General features: G+C 48.5%; 1 protein-coding gene across 2 annotated transcripts in view; it reads right to left on the bottom strand.

Annotated features, from left to right (window-relative positions):
* Nucleotides 1-21725, bottom strand: part of LOC134945693 (guanylate-binding protein 1-like) — a 328447-nt gene that overhangs the window by 76097 nt on the left and 230625 nt on the right. Inside the window, exon 1 of one of the 2 annotated variants that reach the window (XM_063935137.1) lies at nucleotides 6426-6610. The exons of the other annotated variant lie outside the window; for it this stretch is intronic. The gene's annotated coding sequence lies outside the window, so the exon portion shown is untranslated. Of the gene's footprint in view, nucleotides 1-6425; nucleotides 6611-21725 lie in introns of those variants that run through there. 2 annotated transcript variants of the gene reach the window in all.

Here is a 21725-nt window from a genome sequence, read left to right as displayed (position 1 = left end):
ACGTCTCGAATTTCCAATGTACACCTGGGATACTACATGTAGGATCCCGGAGTTCCCTTGCGAGTGAGCCCACTGCGTGCTGAAACTCTTGAGATGACCCCCTACCGCACCTGAGTCCGCTTGTACGGCCCCAGCGTTATGCTGCGGACTTGGCAGAAGCTGTGAGGGGCTTCTGTTCCTGGGAATGGGCTGCTTGCTGCAGTCTTCTTCCCTTTCCTCTACCCCTGGGCAGATATGACTGGCCTTTGCCCCCCTGCCCGTATGGGGACGAAAGGACTGAGACTGAAAAGACTGTGTCCTTTCTTGCCGATATGTGACTCGGGGTAACAAAAGGTGGATTTTTCAGCTGTTGCCATGGCCACCAGGTCCAATGGACCGCCCCTTTATACGGCAATACTTCCATATGCCGTCTGTAATCTGCCTCACCTGACCACTGTCGTGTCTTTGTCTGGCAGATATGTACATCACATTTACTCTTGATGCCAGAATGCAATATATGCCTCTGCGCATCACGCATATATAGAAATGCATCCTCAAAATGCTCTATAGTAAATAAAATCTTGTCCCTGTCAAGGGTATCAAAATTTTCAGTCAGGAAATCCGACCAAGCCCCCTCAGCGCTGCACATCCAGGCTGAGGCGATTGCTGGTCGTAGTATAACACCAGTATGTGTGTATATACTGTTATGATATTTTCCAGCTTCCTATCAGCTGGCTCCTTGAGGGCGGCCGTATCTAGAGACGGTAACGCCCTGTTTTTATGAGCGTGTGAGCGCCTTATCCACCCTAAGGTGTGTTTCCCAACTCGCCCTTACTTCTGGCGGGAAAGGGTATACCGCCCATAACTTTCTATCGGAGGAACCCCACGTATCATCACACACTTCATTTAATTTATCTGATTCAGGTACAACTACAAGTAGTTTATTCCCACCCTACAAAATACCCTTATTTGTGGTACTTGTGGTATCAGAAATATGTAACACCTCCTTCATTGCCCTTAACATGTAACTTGTGGCCCTAAAGGAAAAATACGTTTGTTTCTTCACCGTCGACACTGGGGTCAGTGTCCGTGTCAGTGTCTGTCGACCGACTGAGGTAAATGGGCGTTTTTACAAGCCCCTGACGGTGTCTGAGACGCCTGGACCAATACTAATGTGTCCGCCGGCTGTCTCATGTCGTCAACCGGCTTGCAGCGTGTTGACATTATCACGTAATTCCATAAGTAAGCCATCCATTCCGGTGTCGACTCCCTAGAGAGTGACATCACTATTACAGGCAATTTGCTCCGTCTCCTCACCAACATTTTCCTCATACATGTCGACACACACGTACCGACCTACAGCACACACACAGGGAATGCTCTGATAGAGGACAGGACCCACTAGCCCTTTGGGGAGACAGAGGGAGAGTTTGCCAGCACACACCAAAATGCTATAATTATACAGGGACAACCTTTATATAAGTGTTCCTCCCTTATAGCATTTAATATATATTTATATCGCCAAATCATTGCCCCCCCTCTCTGTTTTAACCCTGTTTCTGTAGTGCAGTGCAGGGGAGAGTGGGAGCCTTCCTCACCAGCGGAGCTGGGCAGGAAAATGGCGCCTGTGTGCTGAGGAGAATAAGCTCCGCCCCTTTCTCGGCGGGCTTTTCCTCCCGGTTTCTTTAATACTGGCCTGGGTTAAAATACATACATATAGCCTTAATGGCTATATGTGGTGTATTTCTTTTGCCAAATTAGGTATTTATATTGCTGCCCAGGGCGCCCCCAGCAGCGCCCTGCACCCTCCGTGACCGTGTCAGTGAGCCTGTGAGACAACAATGGCGCACAGCTGCAGTGCTGTGCGCTACCTCTATGAAGACTGAGAAGCCTTCTGCCGCCTGTCACCGGACCTCCGTCTCCGCCGTCTTCAGCGTCTGTAAGGGGGATCGGCGGCGCGGCTCCGGGACGAACCCCAGGCTGACCTGTGTTCCGACTCCCTCTGGAGCTCAGTGTCCAGTAGCCTAAGACTTCAATCCTCCTGCACGCAGGTGAGTTGCAAGTCTCTCCCCTAAGTCCCACGTTGCAGTGATCCTGTCGCCAGCAGGAATCACTGATTAGTTTAAACCTAAAAAAGACTTGTCTAAACAGCTCTATAAGAGAGCCATCCAGGTTGCACCCTACTCGGACGGGCACAGAAACCTAACTGAGGCTTGGAGGAGGGTCATAGGGGGAGGAGCCAGTACACACCATGTGACCTAAAAAGCTTTTTAGATGTGCCCTGTCTCCTGCGGAGCCCGCTATTCCCCATGGTCCTGACGGAGTCCCCAGCATCCACTAGGACGTTAGAGAAATATAAAATGATCTGACATATGGGCGGGATGTACCAAGCCTTCACGTTACGTCCCACCACTTACCGCATTGGATACTAATCGCTTATGTCCTTTGAGATACTTAAAAATAGCTCTCACATTAGTGTTAAACTTTAGGTTTGCTACCTGGTCTATAGCGCACAGCAACTTTGCTTTAGGAACAGGTGAGTGTCGTGGATTAGTGCTTTTTGTTTAGTAGATTATTTTTTTTAATTAATCTTTTTGTGATCACATGTTCTCATGCGCCCTGTTTTAACATGATTATAGCTTGTGTCAGCTGTTCTCCCAGGTGCTTTACAACAGGTGTGTTGGTAACTGTCTCACCTCTTTAAGCAAAGTTGCTGTGAGCTTTAGACCAGGTAGCATGCCTCAAGTTTAACACTTATGTGATAGCTGTAGAGTAGGACCTGCAGTATAGTGGGGTCCCTTGCCGGAGGCTGCAGGCTTAAATGCATTGATCAATACATGATCTGAAACTCCACTGTTTATTACTGTCAGTTAATACGAGTGCAGAGCCCCTGTGATATATATATATATATATATATATATATATATATATATATATACATACACACATAGGGGTTAAAATGAGCCGGAATGGGGCAGAACTGCGTTCTGTCAGTTCCACTTGGAGAGAGAACGCAGTTTCGCCTTCTCCAGCTCACCTCTCCACTATGTCAGCCCAGTGCAGCAACAGATGCTGGGCGCCCGCTCAGATTGTTTTACCAGCAGGTGCCCGGCTCTCTCTACACAGCGTCAGCCGGAGGCAGGAGCTCACTACTGGGGGCAACCTACAAGGGGGCAAGCTACTGGGGGGCATTACTACTGGGGTCATAACTACAGGGGTATTACTACTGGGGGCATAACTAAAGGGGCATTACTACTGGGGCATAACTACAGGGGGGCTGAACTACTGGGTGCATAACTACAGGGGCTTAACTACTGGGGGCTAAACTACAAGGGGGCAAACTACAGGGGCTAAACTACAAGGGGGCAAAACTACTGGGGGAATTACTAATGGGGGCTAAACTACAGGGGCATTACCACTGGGAGGCTAAACTAAGGGGGGGGGCTAAACTACTGGGGTTATAACTGCAGGGTCATTACCACTGGGGGATAATAAAGCTAGCCTGGTCCCAGATTCACAGCAGCCACCCTCAGCCTCCTTTGCTGCCCTCAGACCTCTGCACGCCCACAGCCGCCTCCTCCACAGTATCTCTGAGGCCCACAGCCTCCTCCACCCCACACCTACAACAGCCTCCTCATCCACCGCACCACAGACCACCGCCGCTGCTAAACAGGCAATCTTACCCTGCTGCCTTCTCTCTCCCTAATCCCTACTGTATGCCCCTGCTGTCCCTCTCTCTGTCACTCTCCCTGTCCCTGCTGTCACTCTCCCTGTCCCTGCTGTCACTTTCCCTGTCCCTGCTGTCACTCTCCATGTCCAGCTGTCACTCTCCCTGTCACTCTGTCACTTTCCATGTCCCTGCTGTCACTCTCCATGTCCAGCTGTCACTCTCCCTGTCCCTGCTGTCACTCTCCCTGTCCCTGCTGTCACTTTCCCTGTCCCTGCTGTCACTCTCCATGTCCAGCTGTCACTCTCCCTGTCACTCTCCCTGTCCCTGCTGTCACTCTCCATGTCCCTGCTGTCACTCTCCATGTCCCTGCTGTCACTCTCCCTGTCACTCTCCCTGTCCCTGCTGTCACTCTCCATGTCCCTGCTGTCACTCTCCCTGTCACTCTCCCTGTCCCTGCTGTCACTCTCCCTGTCCCTGCTGTTACTCTCCCTGTCCCTGCTGTCACTTTCCATGTCCCTGCTATCACTTTCCATGTCCCTGCTGTCACTCTCCCTGTCCCTGCTGTCACTCTCCCTGTCACTCTCCCTGTCCCTGCTATCACTTTCCATGTCCCTGCTGTCACTCTCCCTGTCCCTGCTGTCACTCTCCCTGTCCCTGCTATCACTTACCATGTCCCTGCTGTCACTCTCCCTGTCCCTGCTGTCACTCTCCCTGTCCCTGCTGTCACTCTCGCTGTCACTCTCCCTGTCCCTGCTGTCACTCTCCCTGTCCCTGCTGTCACTCTCCCTGTCCCTGCTGTCACTCTCCCTGTCCCTGCTGTCACTCTCCCTGTCCCTGCTTTCACTCTCCCTGTCCCTGCTGTCACTTTCCATGTCCCTGCTGTCACTCTCCCTGTCCCTGCTGTCACTCTCCCTGTCCCTGCTGTCACTCTCCCTGTCCCTGCTGTCACTTTCCATGTCCCTGCTTTCACTCTCCCTGTCCCTGCTGTCACTTTCCATGTCCTTGCTGTCACTCTCCCTGTCCCTGCTGTCACTCTCCCTGTCCCTGCTGTCACTCTCCCTGTCCCTGCTGTCACTCTCCCTGTCCCTGCTGTCACTTTCCATGTCCCTGCTTTCACTCTCCCAGTCCCTGCTGTCACTCTCCCTGTCCCTGCTGTCACTCTCCATGTCCCTGCCGTCACTCTCCCTGTCCCTGCTGTCACTCTCCCTGTCCCTGCTGTCACTCTCCATGTCCCTGCTGCCACTTTCCATGTCCCTGCTGTCACTCTCCATGTCCCTCTGTCACTCTATAATGTGAATTTCGGCTCATACTGTCTGCTATAATGTGAATTTCGGCTCATACTGTGTGCTATAATGGGAATTTCGTCTCATACCGTGTGCTATAATGTGAATTTTGGCTCATACCATGTGCTATAATGTGAATTTCGGCTCATACAGTCTGCTATAATGTGAATTTCGGCTCATTCTGTGTGCTATAATGTGAATTTTGGCTCATACCGTCTGCTATAATGTGAATTTCGGCTCATACTGTGTGCTATAATGGGAATTTCGGCTCATTCTGTGTGCTATAATGTGAATTTTGGCTCATACCATCTGCTATAATGTGAATTTTGGCTCATACTGTGTGCTATAATGGGAATTTCGTCACATACCGTGTGCTATAATGTGAATTTCGGCTCATACCATGTGCTATAATGTGAATTTCGGCTCATACAGTGTGCTATAATGTGAATTTCGACTCATACAGTGTGCTATAATATGAATTTCGGCTCATTCTGTGTGCTATAATGTGAATTTTGGCTCATACCGTGTGCTACAATGTGAATTTTGGCTCATACCATGTGCTATAATGTGAATTTTGGCTCATTCGGTGTGCTATAATGTAAATTTCAGCTCATTCTGTGTGCTATAATGTGAATTTTGGCTCATACTGTGTGCTATAATGTGAATTTCAGCTCATTCTGTGCGCTATAATGTGAATTTCGGCTCATACCATGTGCTATAATGTGAATTTCAGCTCATTCTGTGTGCTATAATGTGAATTTCAGCTCATTCAGTGTGCTATAATGTGAATTTCGGCTCATTCTGTGTGCTATAATGTGAATTTCGGCTCATACTATGTGGTATAATGTGAAAGGGGCACCAGTAAGGGGTCCTACTATTGTGGTGCATAATGTTTATAAGGCGTATATGGTTTGCTAAACTACACTGAAGGACACACCCCCTTCTGAGTGGCCATGCCCCCTTTTCCAGAGCGCGCCTTCGGCATGCACATAATTACAACCTTCACTTGTCCATACCCCCACTTCAAAATTTCCACATCGACCACTGAGTGCTACTACTGTCGGCATTATCGCTATTGTATGACCCCGCCCCTTTATTTTTGAGACCACGCCTACGGCGCGCACAATACCTTTATTATGTGGGCACTGTGGGGAGAGGGCGTGAGTTCCACCACCTCTCTAGGACCACGTTAAGCACTGTATATATATATATATATATATATATAGAGAGAGAGAGAGAGAGAGAGAGAATGTAGCTGCTCCGGCACTCCACGAAGTCCAATGCTGGACTGATGCTGCTCTGGTGCCCTCTCCAACCGGGAACCGGTGGTACACCATGGAAGAAACGAGGCGGCACTTAGAGACTTTCACTTCTATAATGTAATTGTGCAAATGGTGCAAATGGTCACATCAACGTTTCGGGGACCTGGTCCCCTTCTTCAGGATAACAGTGGTTCAAAACAAGAGTGTTTAAATAAGGTTAGAAACACTTACCCCCTGACCCCATTCAATCACATGCTGCAGCGTTACTCTCCGGCCGCCTGCTCAGAACTTCCGCCCGGTTCACTGGCGCCTTGACGGGACCGGAAGTGACGTCGCGAGAGCAAGCCGCGTCACCATGGCAACCGCTCGAGGCATACTAACTGTCTGAGCGTCTCCTCCTGGCCGCGTCTCTCACTTCCGCCCAGACGTCCACAAGTCCCGCGAGATCTGGGGCCACATAACGGAAGCCAGCTGCGTTACCGTGGTAACGTTGTCTGCTGTGAATAAACATAATACCAAACAATGACATAAGTGATAAAGTAAGATGACCATAAAAGGTCAATATAAAAGTGACAAATCATGTTAAAGTGCTAGTGCAGGCTGCAAAACAGTTAACAACAACAATTAAAAATATCCAAAGGTACACAGACCAATGTACATAATGACACCTCAAATGTTGGACTGACCTACTGATGTGTATCAAAAGTGGCAACAACATCCTGACCACTTTAATATTAGGAGCCTTAGACATGCTCTTGCTGGAACACTATTAGCCAGACGGAAATCACAAGAAGTTAATTAGCCCCAAATTTTCATTTAAACCCCCGGGTTTCAGAGTATTCAGCCTGTGAATCCACATGGACTCCAGCTGCAATAACTTACGGCCCCTATCGCCCCCCCCCCCCCCCCCCCCCGTTTCGAATCAGGGACATGATCGATGATGCAATGTTTGAACGTGGCCATTGAATGTCTGAAAGCCACGAAATGTTTGGCCACAGGTTGATCACCACTACCTGATGCCAAAGCATTTCGGATGGACGGTCTATGCTGGGCCATTCTGATTTTGAACTGGCATTCCGTATTGCCAATGTAATACCGCCCGCATGGGCAAATGATGGCATAAATTACAAACTTCGTACTACATGTGAGAGGCCATTTGATTTTCCCTGAAAAGGGGTGGGCTATGGTGGTCCCTGGTGACATATGGGAACATGTTGTGCAGCCAGTACATTTAAAACAGCCATTGCACAAAAAGAAACAGAGAAGGATTGGACTTGAAGTGGCGCACTTAAACATTAAATTGATACATAAAATATAACTTTTATTAGAGTATATTGGTTAAAAAGACCTGTAGCTGTGAAATATTAAAACCAAAAACATATAAATTGACAAAACAAAGTGTGATATGTGTGAATAAAAACACACACTGTGCTAACTGTGTAGTGCTACACATATATAATATATTATAGGTACTATGACCCTTGAATCAAATGATATGTGTTGTAAGGCTGAGTGCCCAATGGCGCTATGAAGTCACTGATCAGTTGTACTAGATAGGCTTACTGAGGGTACTGTAAAGTGCAATATTCCAATAGAAAGCTCCCCCTCAGTTTGGGCGCTGTGACCCCTCACTTATGTGCAATCATATGCTTAATACAGCTATGAATCCGTGTTTCTCCTCACTAGTGATCTCAATGTAATTGGCTGTTTCTTAATCAATTTACAGCAGGTAATCTCTGAAGTCAGTATCACTATAAGTGAATAATCTGTTTGGGCGCTATGACCCCTCACTTATACAGCTATAGATCAGTGCTTCTCCCCACTAGTGATCTCAAAATAATTAGCTGTTCTCAGTCGATTTACAGCAGGTAAGTTAGCCAGTTAGGATATACTGCTATTAACAGCTGATGGAGTGTCCCAGTATACGGCATTAGTGCAATACTCAAACAGCTCACTAAACCCTGTGCCTCACAGCTATGATCTATATTCCACTACTAGGTGATTCATCGCGCCCTACGGGCGCTCTTCACACCGTCGTTTGTGGCTACGCCCCGTTAACCCCTGCACGCCTTTGAAGATACGCAGGCCGGTAGAGAACAGATGCAGAAATGCAGGGCAGTATAGAGGGCATACAGAAATGGGGTCCGGTTGAGAAAAGATAGAGGCGTAGGGGGGGAGGGATTGTACAGAAACGCTGTGCAATGGGTAAAGGATAGGGAGAGGCGGGGTGGTAGGGAGAGGATAAAGAGAGGCAAGGTGTTACAAAATACCGTTGCAAAAGGCTACGACCCGTTAACCCCTGTACGGGCTTCGGCTGTGCTATAATTGTTATTATATGGAGTATTACCTGCAAAAAAAATTTATGCTAGTGGGTAAATATTGCAAGGGGGAAGGGCGTGCGATTGTCAAAGGGGCGTAGGCCTTTGTGAGGGCGTGAAGACTGGCCGCAGGGCACAATGAATAACATAGTGTAGTATATACTGCTAGTGTATGCAGCGCAGCTTATACACACAGTGGGCACAGGTAATGGAGCCGCGTATACACACAATGGACACAGGTAGCAGCGCAGCTTATAAACACAGTGGCCACAGGTAATGGATCCACGTATCCACACAGTGGGCAGAGGTAGCAGCACAGCTTATACACACAATACCCACAGGTAGCAGAGCCGCTTATACACACAGTGGCCACAGGTAATGAAGCCGCGTATCCACACAGTGCCCACAGGTAGCAGCGCAGCTTATACACACAGTGGCCACAGGTAATGGAGCCGCGTATCCACACAGTGGGCAGAGGTAGCAGCCCAGCTTATACACACAATACCCACAGGTAGCAGAGGCGCTTATACACACAATACCCACAGGTAGCAGAGCCGCTTATACACACAGTGCCCACATGTAGCAGAGCCGCTTATACACACACAGTGCCCACAGGTAGCAGAGGCGCTTATACACACAGTGCCCACAGGTAGCAGAGCCGCTTATACACACAGTGGCCACAGGTAATGGAGCCGCGTATCCACACAGTGGGAAGAGATAGCAGAGCCGCTTATACACACAATACCCACAGGTAGCAGAGGCACTTATACACAGAGTGGCCACAGGTAGCAGAGACCTTTATACACACAATGACCACAGGTAGCAGGGTGCTTATACACACAATGGCCCCCGGTAGCAGCGTAACTTCTACACACAATTCCCATCGGTAACAGAGGCGCTTATACACACAAGGGCCACTGGTAGCAGTGTCACATTATACACACAATGGCCACAATTAGCAGCGCCACTTATACACAATGGCCACAGGTAGCAGTGTTGCTTAGACACATAATGGCAACAGCATTAGTGTTTCTTATTAATCCAATGTCCATTGGTGGCAACTATACTCACAGAAGTTCAGTGTGTGTGGGGGTTTGGAAAGGGGGTGGGTGCAGTGAGGTGGAAGTGCGTATCAATGCCGCTGATCACCGCGATTCAGGGAATCACTTGTAGCGGCTGCGGATGGTGTCCGAGGTGCTACGTGTGCGGTGGGGTGGGTGCGGGATGGGGTCCAGAGATGTTGCGGGTGGTGGAGGGGTGGGTGCAGTGGCACCCATGGCGGAAAGGGTACAGAGGTGCTGTGGGTGGGGGAGGGGTAGGTGTGGAGGGGGAGTGTAGATGCTCTTGGTGGGGGAGGGGTGGGTGCGGGGGGGTGCTTTGGATGAAGAAGGGGGTCAGGAGGTGATGTGTGTGTGGGAGGGGGGATGTAGGGGGGTGCGTTTGGAGGTGCAGGGGGGTGAGCTTAGGTGATGGGGTTCAGAAGTGCTGTGGGTGGGGGAGGTGTGGGATGGCACGGATGGGGTGTAGATGCTGTCGTGTTGCCGGTGGGGCGTGGATGTGGTGGATGCTGTGGTTGGCGCAGGTGTGGGAGGGCTGGGTGGGATAGAGCATGCGGGGTGTAGCGGGAGGGGGAGAGGTGGGTATGGGGGTGGGGGAGGTGTGGGGGCGCAGCGGGAGGGGGAGGGGCATCTGACGCAGATGTGGTGGATGCTGTGGGTGTCACGGTGGGGGAGGGCGGGTGGGTTGGAGGGTGTGGGGTCGAGAAGTGGGTATAAGGGTGAGGCGGGGGTGCCGCAGGTGAGGTGGAGGGTGCGTGGGTGTAGGAGGGGGGGGATGGGGGTGGGGGAGGTGCAGGGGTGCTGCGGGTGGGGGGGTTGCGGGTTGTAGGTGCTACGGATTGTGGAGGGGGCATGTCCCGCGGTTGAGGGACGGATGTGGTGGGTGCCACGGGTGGGGAAGGGGTGGAATGGGGTGATGCGGTTGGGGGAGAGAGTGCAGCAGGTGGGATAGGGCGGGGGTGCAGAGGGTGTGGGTGCTATGGGTGGGGGAGGGGGCAGGAGTGCCACGGATGGGGGATGGACGTGTGCCGCGGGAGGGCGGATGTAGAGGATGCTGTGGGTGCCGTGGTTGCTTGGGTGCGGGAGGGGTGTGTGCCACGGGTGGGAGTGCGGATGTGGTGGAATGCCGCGGTTAGGGTGGTGGGTGCGGTGGGGAGAGGTGGGAATGGGGGTGGTTGGGGGTGGTGCGGGGGTTTTGGGGGTGGGCCGGGGGGGGGTTAGCGGGTTCTGAATGTTACAGGAAGGGGAGGGGGCGGGAGTGCCGCTGGTGGGGGAGGTGTGTGTGCCGCGGGTGGTGGACGAATGTGGTGGGTGCTGTGGGAGCCGCGGGTGGGGGAGGGGTGGGGGCTGCGGATGTGGTGTATGCTTTGGGTGGAGTGGAGGGTGCAGGGGGGGTAGGTAGAGGTAGGTGTGGGGGAGGTGCGGGGGTGCTGCAGGTGGGGGAGGGGTGGGTGGGGTGGAGGGTGTGGGGGTGTAGCGGGGGGAGAGGTTGGTATAGGGGTGGGGGAGGTACAGTGGTGGTGCGGGTGGGGGAGGGGCATTGGGATTTGCGGGTTGTGGGTGTTACGGGTGGGGGAGGGGGCGGGAGTGCTGCGGGTGGGGGAGGGTTGTGTGCCGTGGGTGGGGGAGGGGTGCTGCAGGTGGGGGAGGGGCGGGAGTGCCGCGGGTGGCGGAGTGTTGTGTGCCGAGTGTGGGGGAGGGGTGTGTGCCGCGGGTGGGGGAGTGGTGTGTGTCGCGGGTGGGGGAGGGGTGTGTACTGCGGGTGGGGGAGGGGTGCCGCGGGTGGGGTTGGGGTGAGTGCCGCGGGTGGGGGAGGGGGCGGGAGTGCCGCGGGTTGGGTGGATGTGGTGGATGCTGTGGGTGGGAGGGTGCGGGTTGCCGCGGACCGTGTGCCGTGGTTGGTTAGGGGTGGGGTGGATTCTGTCGGTGGCGCAGCCCTTGTACGGCGGGTGGAGGTGTTGGGTGATGTGTGTGCCGCGGGTGCGGGTGTCAGCCGTCGTCCACGATTCTCCTCTACACTGTGCGGCAGGCAGCGGTTAGTGAGAGCGCTGCTTACAGTCCCCGGCTGCAGTGTCACCAGGGTGCAGGGACAGGAGGAGGGAGAGAGGGGAGTGGGCGGAGATGGGGAGGGGACTGGGCGGGGATGGGCAGACAGAGGGAGGGGACTGTCCAGCCACCCAGATCTGTGCCTGTGACTCCGCCCAGCGTTAGAAAGCCAGGTACCGAGTCACAAGGCTAATATATAGGAGATAATACGTAGAGATGAGCGCCGGAAATTTTTCGTGTTTTGTGTTTTGGTTTTGGGTTCGGTTCCGCGGCCGTGTTTTGGGTTCGACCGCGTTTTGGCAAAACCTCACCGAATTTTTTTTGTCGGATTCGGGTGTGTTTTGGATTCGGGTGTTTTTTTCAAAAAACCCTAAAAAACAGCTTAAATCATAGAATTTGGGGGTCATTTTGATCCCAAAGTATTATTAACCTCAAAAACCATAATTTCCACTCATTTTCAGTCTATTCTGAATACCTCACACCTCACAATATTATTTTTAGTCCTAAAATTTGCACCGAGGTCGCTGTGTGAGTAAGATAAGCGACCCTAGTGGCCGACACAAACACCGGGCCCATCTAGGAGTGGCACTGCAGTGTCACGCAGGATGTCCCTTCCAAAAAACCCTCCCCAAACAGCACATGACGCAAAGAAAAAAAGAGGCGCAATGAGGTAGCTGTGTGAGTAAGATAAGCGACCCTAGTGGCCGACACAAACACCGGGCCCATCTAGGAGTGGCACTGCAGTGTCACGCAGGATGTCCCTTCCAAAAAACCCTCCCCAAACAGCACATGACGCAAAGAAAAAAAGAGGCGCAATGAGGTAGCTGACTGTGTGAGAAAGATAAGCGACCCTAGTGGCCGACACAAACACCGGGCCCATCTAGGAGTGGCACTGCAGTGTCACGCAGGATGTCCCTTCCAAAAAACCCTCCCCAAACAGCACATGACGCAAAGAAAAAAAGAGGCGCAATGAGGTAGCTGACTGTGTGAGAAAGATAAGAGATAAGATAAGATAAGAGAAACCGAACCCGCTCATCTCTACAGGAGAGTCCAATTGGGGTAAGCCATTCCGCGATGATCTTCCTCAGTTGCCGTAAGAGGTTTTCAGCTGTGTGCGTATTCTGGAAAGCGGTGATACAAAGCGTAGCCTGCCTAGGAAAGAGTTGGCGTTTGCGAGATGCTGCTACTGGTGCCGCCGCTGCTGTTCTTGCGGCGGGAGTCCATACATCTACCCAGTGGGCTGTCACAGTCATATAGTCCTGACCCTGCCCTGCTCCACATGTCCGTGGTTAAGTGGACATTGGGTACAACTGCATTTTTTAGGACACTGGTGAGTCTTTTTCTGACGTCCGTGTACATTCTCGGTATCGCCTGCCTAGAGAAGTGGAACCTAGATGGTATTTGGTAACGGGGGCACACTGCCTCAATAAATTGTCTAGTTCCCTGTGAACTAACGGCGGATACCGGACGCACGTCTAACACCAACATAATTGTCAAGGACTCAGTTATCCGCTTTGCAGTAGGATGACTGCTGTGATATTTCATCTTCCTCGCAAAGGACTGTTGAACAGTCAATTGCTTACTGGAAGTAGTACAAGTGGGCTTACGACTTCCCCTCTGGGATGACCATCGACTCCCAGCGGCAACAACAGCAGCGCCAGCAGCAGTAGGCGTTACACGCAAGGATGCATCGGAGGAATCCCAGGCAGGAGAGGACTCGTCAGACTTGCCAGTGACATGGCCTGCAGGACTATTGGCATTCCTGGGGAAGGAGGAAATTGACACTGAGGGAGTTGGTGGGGTGGTTTGCGTGAGCTTGGTTACAAGAGGAAGGGATTTACTGGTCAGTGGACTGCTTCCGCTGTCACCCAAAGTTTTTGAACTTGTCACTGACTTATTATGAATGCGCTGCAGGTGACGTATAAGGGAGGATGTTCCGAGGTGGTTAACGTCCTTACCCCTACTTATTACAGCTTGACAAAGGGAACACACGGCTTGACACCTGTTGTCCGCATTTCTGGTGAAATACCTCCACACCGAAGAGCTGATTTTTTTGGTATTTTCACCTGGCATGTCAACGGCCATATTCCTCCCACGGACAACAGGTGTCTCCCCGGGTGCCTGACTTAAACAAACCACCTCACCATCAGAATCCTCCTGGTCAATTTCCTCCCCAGCGCCAGCAACACCCATATCCTCCTCATCCTGGTGTACTTCAACACTGACATCTTCAATCTGACTATCAGGAACTGGACTGCGGGTGCTCCTTCCAGCACTTGCAGGGGGCATGCAAATAGTGGAAGGCGCATGCTCTTCACGTCCAGTGTTGGGAAGGTCAGGCATCGCAAACGACACAATTGGACTCTCCTTGTGGATTTGGGATTTCAAAGAACGCACAGTTCTTTGCGGTGCTTTTGCCAGCTTGAGTCTTTTCAGTTTTCTAGCGAGAGGCTGAGTGCTTCCATCCTCATGTGAAGCTGAACCACTAGCCATGAACATAGGCCAGGGCCTCAGCCGTTCCTTGCCACTCCGTGTGGTAAATGGCATATTGGCAAGTTTACGCTTCTCCTCCGACAATTTTATTTTAGGTTTTGGAGTCCTTTTTTTTCTGATATTTGGTGTTTTGGATTTGACATGCTCTGTACTATGACATTGGGCATCGGCCTTGGCAGACGACGTTGCTGGCATTTCATCGTCTCGGCCATGACTAGTGGCAGCAGCTTCAGCACGAGGTGGAAGTGGATCTTGATCTTTCCCTAATTTTGGAACCTCAACTTTTTTGTTCTCCATATTTTATAGGCAGAACTAAAAGGCACCTCAGGTAAACAATGGAGATGGATGGATTGGATACTAGTATACAATTATGGACGGACTGCCACGGTTAGGTGGTATAAAAAAACCACGGTTAGGTGGTATATATTATAATAATAATACAATTATGGATGGACGGACGGACTGCCGACTGCCGACACAGAGGTAGCCACAGCCGTGAACTACCGCACTGTACACTGGTTGATAAAGAGATAGTAGTATACTCGTAACAACTAGTATGACACTATGACGACGGTATAAAGAAAGAAAAAAAAATACCACAGTTAGGTGGTATATATTATAATAATAATACAATTATGGATGGACGGACTGCCTGCCGACTGCCGACACAGAGGTAGCCACAGCCGTGAACTACCGCACTGTACACTGGTTGATAAAGAGATAGTAGTATACTCGTAACAACTAGTATGACACTATGACGACGGTATAAAGAATGAAAAAAAAACCACGGTTAGGTGGTATATATTATAATAATAATACAATTATGGATGGACGGACTGCCTGCCGACTGCCGACACAGAGGTAGCCACAGCCGTGAACTACCGCACTGTACACTGGTTGATAAAGAGATAGTAGTATACTCGTAACAACTAGTATGACACTATGACGACGGTATAAAGAAAGAAAAAAAAATACCACAGTTAGGTGGTATATATTATAATAATAATACAATTATGGATGGACGGACTGCCTGCCGACTGCCGACACAGAGGTAGCCACAGCCGTGAACTACCGCACTGTACACTGGTTGATAAAGAGATAGTAGTATACTCGTAACAACTAGTATGACACTATGACGACGGTATAAAGAAAGAAAAAAAAATACCACAGTTAGGTGGTATATATTATAATAATAATACAATTATGGATGGACGGACTGCCTGCCGACTGCCGACACAGAGGTAGCCACAGCCGTGAACTACCGCACTGTACACTGGTTGATAAAGAGATAGTAGTATACTCGTAACAACTAGTATGACACTATGACGACGGTATAAAGAAAGAAAAAAAAATACCACAGTTAGGTGGTATATATTATAATAATAATACAATTATGGATGGACGGACTGCCTGCCGACTGCCGACACAGAGGTAGCCACAGCCGTGAACTACCGCACTGTACACTGGTTGATAAAGAGATAGTAGTATACTCGTAACAACTAGTATGACACTATGACGACGGTATAAAGAATGAAAAAAAAACCACGGTTAGGTGGTATATATTATAATAATAATACAATTATGGATGGACGGACTGCCTGCCGACTGCCGACACAGAGGTAGCCACAGCCGTGAACTACCGCACTGTACACTGGTTGATAAAGAGATAGTAGTATACTCGTAACAACTAGTATGACACTATGACGGTATAAAGAATGAAAAAAAAACCACGGTTAGGTGGTATATATTATAATAATAATACAATTATGGATGGACGGACTGCCTGCCGACTGCCGACACAGAGGTAGCCACAGCCGTGAACTACCGCACTGTACACTGGTTGATAAAGAGATAGTAGTATACTCGTAACAACTAGTATGACACTATGACGACGGTATAAAGAAAGAAAAAAAAATACCACGGTTAGGTGGTATATATTGTAATACAATTATGGATGGACGGACTGCCTGCCGAGTTCCGACTGCCGACACAGAGGTAGCCACAGCCGTGAACTACCGCACTGTACTGTGTCTGCTGCTAATATAGACTGGTTGATAAAGAGATAGTATACAATACATACAACAATATACTACTATACTGGTGGTCAGGCACTGGTCACCACTAGTCACACTGGCAGTGGCACTCCTGCAGCAAAAGTGTGCACTGTTTAATTTTAAATTAATATAATATTATGTACTCCTGGGGGCTCCTGCTATAACAACCTGCAGTGCTCCCCAGTCTCCCCCACAATTATTATAAGCTTTGCCTTTTATACATTGATGTGCAGCACACTGGGCTGAGCTGAGTGCACACAGACTGAGTCACACTGTGTGACTGGCTGCTGCTGTGTATCGTTTTTTTTCAGGCAGAGAACGGATATAGCAGAGAACGGATATATTATATTAAAATAAATAAAAGTTAACTAACAACAACTGCACTGGTCACTGTGGTAAACTCTGTCTGACTCTGCACAATCTCTCTCTCTCTTCTAATCTAATTTCTAATGGAGAGGACGCCAGCCACGTCCTCTCCCTATCAATCTCAATGCACGTGTGAAAATGGCGGCGACGCGCGGCTCCTTATATAGAATCCGAGTCTCGCGAGAATCCGACAGCGTCATGATGACGTTCGGGCGCGCTCGGGTTAACCGAGCAAGGCGGGAGGATCCGAGTCTGCTCGGACCCGTGAAAAAAACATGAAGTTCGTGCGGGTTCGGTTTCAGAGAAACCGAACCCGCTCATCTCTAGATAATAGTAGTGAATATTGTGGAAAACTGTCAGTTTATATGCATTCTTGGACATTACAGTGTCTCTCATTAACAATATCACTAATGAACATTGTGATTACTCACTTAAAGTGATATTGACTTTATTAATTACCTGCTGTAAATCGACTGAGAACAGCTAATTATATTGAGATCACTAGTGAGGAGAAGCACTGATCTATAGCTGTATAAGCATATAAGTGAACATCAATTATCATTCACTTAAAGTGACACTGACTTCAGTTATTACCTGCTGTAAATTGATTAAGAAACAGCCAATTACATTGAGATCACTAGTGAGGAGAAACACGGATTCATAGCTGTATTAAGCATATGATTGCACATAAGTGAGGGGTCACAGCGCCCAAACTGAGGGGGAGCTTTCTATGGGAATATTGCACTTTACAGTACCCTCAGTAAGCCTATCTAGTACAACTGATCAGTGACTTCAAAGCGCCATTGGGCACTCAGCCTAACAACACATATATAGGGAAATTTACCAAGCTCCCAATTTTGACCGAGATGGTGTTTTTTCTTCAAAGTGTCATCTTGGGAATTTACTAAACTCAAATCACGGCAGTGATGAGGGCATTCGTATTTTTATTACGGCTGTGTAGTAAAAATACGAATGAATACACCATCGGTCAAATGCGGCTGTTTAGATCTAGAACTCGGTCATTTACTAAGCATTCGTATTTGAAATCTCAACCGTGAAAATGGATTTGCGGCCGCAAAAAATTACTAATTGTACAAAAAGCCTAAAAAAAAGTAGACCTGCTTTTGAGAAGCGTGTTTACATGTGTTGTCAATTCTACATTAGTCACACCTGACTTTTTTGACCTTTAAAAGGGGCTACAACACATTTCTCACCACTCTCGTCTCAATCTGAAATGGCTGCTACTGTGTGTCGTACTGCTGTCTTGTTTGCTGGGAGATACCTGACACTGCTCCATAAGGCTACAATAAACCCTGGCCAGGAAAATCAACAGGGTAAGCAGGTTGTACATATTCCGCGTAGGCTGGCCATGGCTTGTTTTTTTTTGGGGGACTTTAAACGATAACAAAATTGCTGATGACCATGTTATACAGATGCTTAGACTAAATGTAATTTTTTTCCCCCTCTGTACGACCTTGTCAAACTGACCCTATACCCTGAGACAGTACGCTCTCGCTCTGTCTCAGGCCTGCACAAACTCCTGCCTGTGTTGCACTTTATGGCTACCGGCAGCTTCCAGCCTGTGACTGGCAATGTAATTAGTATCTTACAGGCCACCTTTTAGAAATATGTAATTCAGGTGAGTTAAAACATACATACTCCTCTATGTCTAAGTGATGCTTCTGTTATGTAATATAACACAGTATTGTATTTATTACAGGTCATGACACTCACCTTTAATTTTTGAATGGCCACTCAGGTTTTGGATGTTTTGGATGGCCACATAGATGCCTCTCTCTGCTTTCCTACCCAGGAGTCACAGTGGCCTGCAGTCAGGGTAGCTTTATGTGATCTTGCGGCCATGGCCAATGTGCTGGTTGCCATAGATTAGACACATGTTGAGCTGAGGACACCTAGGGGCAGGCAATATATTTCTAACAATGCACATCTGGCCCAAGACACTAATGTGCATGTGGTTTGTGGAGCTAATTAAACAATACACATATTGCGTGTTCACAATGTATTTAACACACAACTTTTTGCGACCAATCTAAAAGAAAAAACACTGTAATGGTCAATATATTCTGTCCGAACATTTGTAATGTTTTTTTCTTTGTGTGCTGGGTGCCGAGGATTATGCTGGCTCGTTGGTGCGGGTTCGACTTGAGCGTCGGACTGAGGAATGAACTGGCGTGTGGCTTGGTGTCGTTGTCCCAGAACTAGATGTGGCATGGTGTGATGCCAACACACTAAGGCTTTGGCTTAGATTGTTCAAGCTTGCTGTGAGCTGAGTATTAGCGGCAGTGTTGTTAGCTATCATGCGTGATAGGTTGTCGTTGATCATTTGGTTGTGTTGTATGATCTGGATAAGTGATTGTTGCTGCCGCTGCTGATCATCCAAGATGCGTTGGAGGTTTGACTGTATTTGGGTGTTGTCTGCCCTCATCTGTTCCATGGAGTTCGCAATTCGGCCCACCTGCACTATAAGTCTGCCTGAGTTGTGACTCAGTCTAGGCAAATGATGGAGCAGACTTGACAGGTATTGGCTGTGGGTGTTGAGGCTTGCGCAGTATTGCGCCTGTTGTGAAGACCAACGGCTCCAAAACTCAGGGCCCATTTGTGTGTCAACTTGTGTTGCGCTCAATTGGGGGCTGTGGAATGTTTGGGGTGGTTGGGGTATGTCCTGCGGCGTGGTTGTCTGAGTCGGATCGATGGGGTGCAGGTGGAGTGTGAAGGTCTCCTGGTCACGTTCCTGCTGGGCATCCTCGGTGATGATGCCTGGGTCTGTATGGGGTTGAAGATAGTCACTATTTAGTAAATATGTAGCATTGGTCTTACTATAGCGTTACCTCAACATGCATTACTTCTTAATATTAATGTAATAGCTAAATAGATTGTGGCATAAACTTAACTATGTTGGTCACCTTTTTTTTTATAAATATGTGGCTTCTAACGTTCACTACTCTTTTTTTTATTTTTGGGGTATAGTAGGATTCTGAGCCATAATTAATGTTTCAACACGAAGAACTCTAACAAATACAAAGTACTACATTTACATATTGGGTATGAAGCTTCCTTTGGAACAACACACACAATACAATAAATGTGTTGGCCAATACACTCATACATTGATCAAGGCAGTCAGTGGTTTGCCAAAAACGAAAAAAAAATATAGTGGCCTAAAATGTACACATTAACAATGGGTGAAAAAGTATTAAGGTGCCCTATGTTTAGAAGTGGTGTTGTTGGCCATGCAAAACAATTGGATGAGACGTCACTTTTTTATTATTTTTTACTTCAAAAATTTAGTGTCCAAAAAGTTTTGATATGGCCATCGTCCCATCTGACAATTATCCATCTAAAAAAACCTTAACACCATCTGCTTATTGTTGTTGATTATTGCAAGGATGACTGGTCATTAGTGTATTATAATTTTCGATGTACTAACAGTGGGGCAGATGTATAAACCTGGAGAAGGCATAAGGAAGTGAAAAACCAGTGATATGTGCAAGGTGAGAAAGGCACAAGGCAAATAGATCCAATATGTACATTAACAGTTGTGTTTGTTTTGTACTGCTGCCTTTATCACCTTGCACATATCAGTGTTTTTTCACTTCCTTATACCTTCTCCAGGTTAATAAATCTACACCACTGTTTGTTTACTTATTTACACGTAATTGTTATGTTTACTCACCAGACAACTGAGGGGATTGTGGATCCTCACTTTGGGGGCTGGAAAATAGAACTAGTGGTGGCACGGCCGACACTGCGGAGATGCGCCGTTGGGGTGGTGATGCTGGTGCTGGAGCTGGAGCCTCAAGACGGCGTCTCTTGGGTGGCCTCGTTGCCACAGTAACCGAGCCCTGTGATGGGCACCTTAGTGTTGGTGGATTTGCCGAAGAAGAACTTGTGTGATAAGATAAACATTAACATTTTGTGTTTCTATGTGTTTGCAGAATATGTGTTTACAGTTAAATCTTACCTGCATTGCCACCATCTGCATCTCTCGGCAGTGTGGGATGTGGCCTGGCTGTGCTGTTTCTCTGGCGTACTGTAGAAATATGAAGAATGTCCTTATGAGCATACTATTTTGGTGATATGTTTATGCAAATTCCTTATTGTGATGTAAACATTTGTGGAACCTGATGAGAATTTAACTAAACGATGCTTATGCTTTTCTGCCTGACGTCATTGGTTGAGTATTCTTTAAATTAGCATAAATTATGAAAAATGAAAAGAAAAAAAAGGCGCATAATGTAAACAATTATACTACTTAAAAACAAAACGTCGTAGCTTGACACAACCACAATATTGCACGCGAAGGACCCAATTTGGTATAATAATAATAAAACACTAGTCCAAAATATCTTGTAAAAATTGGAAACATCACAACCAAATGCACAATTAGCAAGAAGACATTTCAGACAACTAAGGTCAAAGCACACATGCTTATATTGTTTTAAAAAAAAAACAAATAACTCACCATCCTGCCTTGGCCGATCTGAATCCCGGACATAAGTGCCAGCAACCACTCCTTGCGGAATGAGTCCATGCACAGGCTCCTCCCATTCGCGGTAAGATGCACGGAAGCCTCCTTGGCCATCTTTGCCTTGACACGGCGCTTTATATCGTAAAAACGCTTACGGCACGTGTCCTCGGTCCGCCTCACCACACCCTCACTATTCCCAGCCGCAATGACCTTCCCCCACAGAACACTCTTCCTGCATGATGACACCTTTGCAGCATCATGGCCAAACAACAGCCGATGATGCCTCATCAGCTCCCGCACCAAAGCCAAATTTTCAGCATAGCTAAATTTGACATTGCGGCCAGTCTTTGTAGTGGTGCGTGGCTGCGGAGCCACAACACAATCACTATCACTGGAGGCCGCATCAGCAGCAACCTCCCCCTCCTCCTCACTAACCTCCTCCACCTCACTCACCTCCTCCCTCTCACTCACCTCCTCCATCTCATTCACCTCCTCCACCTCACTCACCCCCTCCCTCTCACTCACCTCCTCCACCTCACTCACCTCTGACTGGGACATAATCAGGACAAACAACAAATAACACTGAGAAAAAAAAACAATTAACACACTCCTCCACTACCACTACACACCACACACCACATACCAAACACTCACTCACTCACTCACTCACTCACTCACTCACTCACTCACAATGACAATAGACGTTA

This window comes from Pseudophryne corroboree, chromosome 7 (genome assembly GCF_028390025.1).
Source record: "Pseudophryne corroboree isolate aPseCor3 chromosome 7, aPseCor3.hap2, whole genome shotgun sequence".
In the NCBI taxonomy this organism is placed as follows: domain Eukaryota; kingdom Metazoa; phylum Chordata; class Amphibia; order Anura; family Myobatrachidae; genus Pseudophryne; species Pseudophryne corroboree.
Note: the sequence above shows the minus strand (reverse complement) of the source record. Positions and strands in the feature narration are given on the sequence as shown.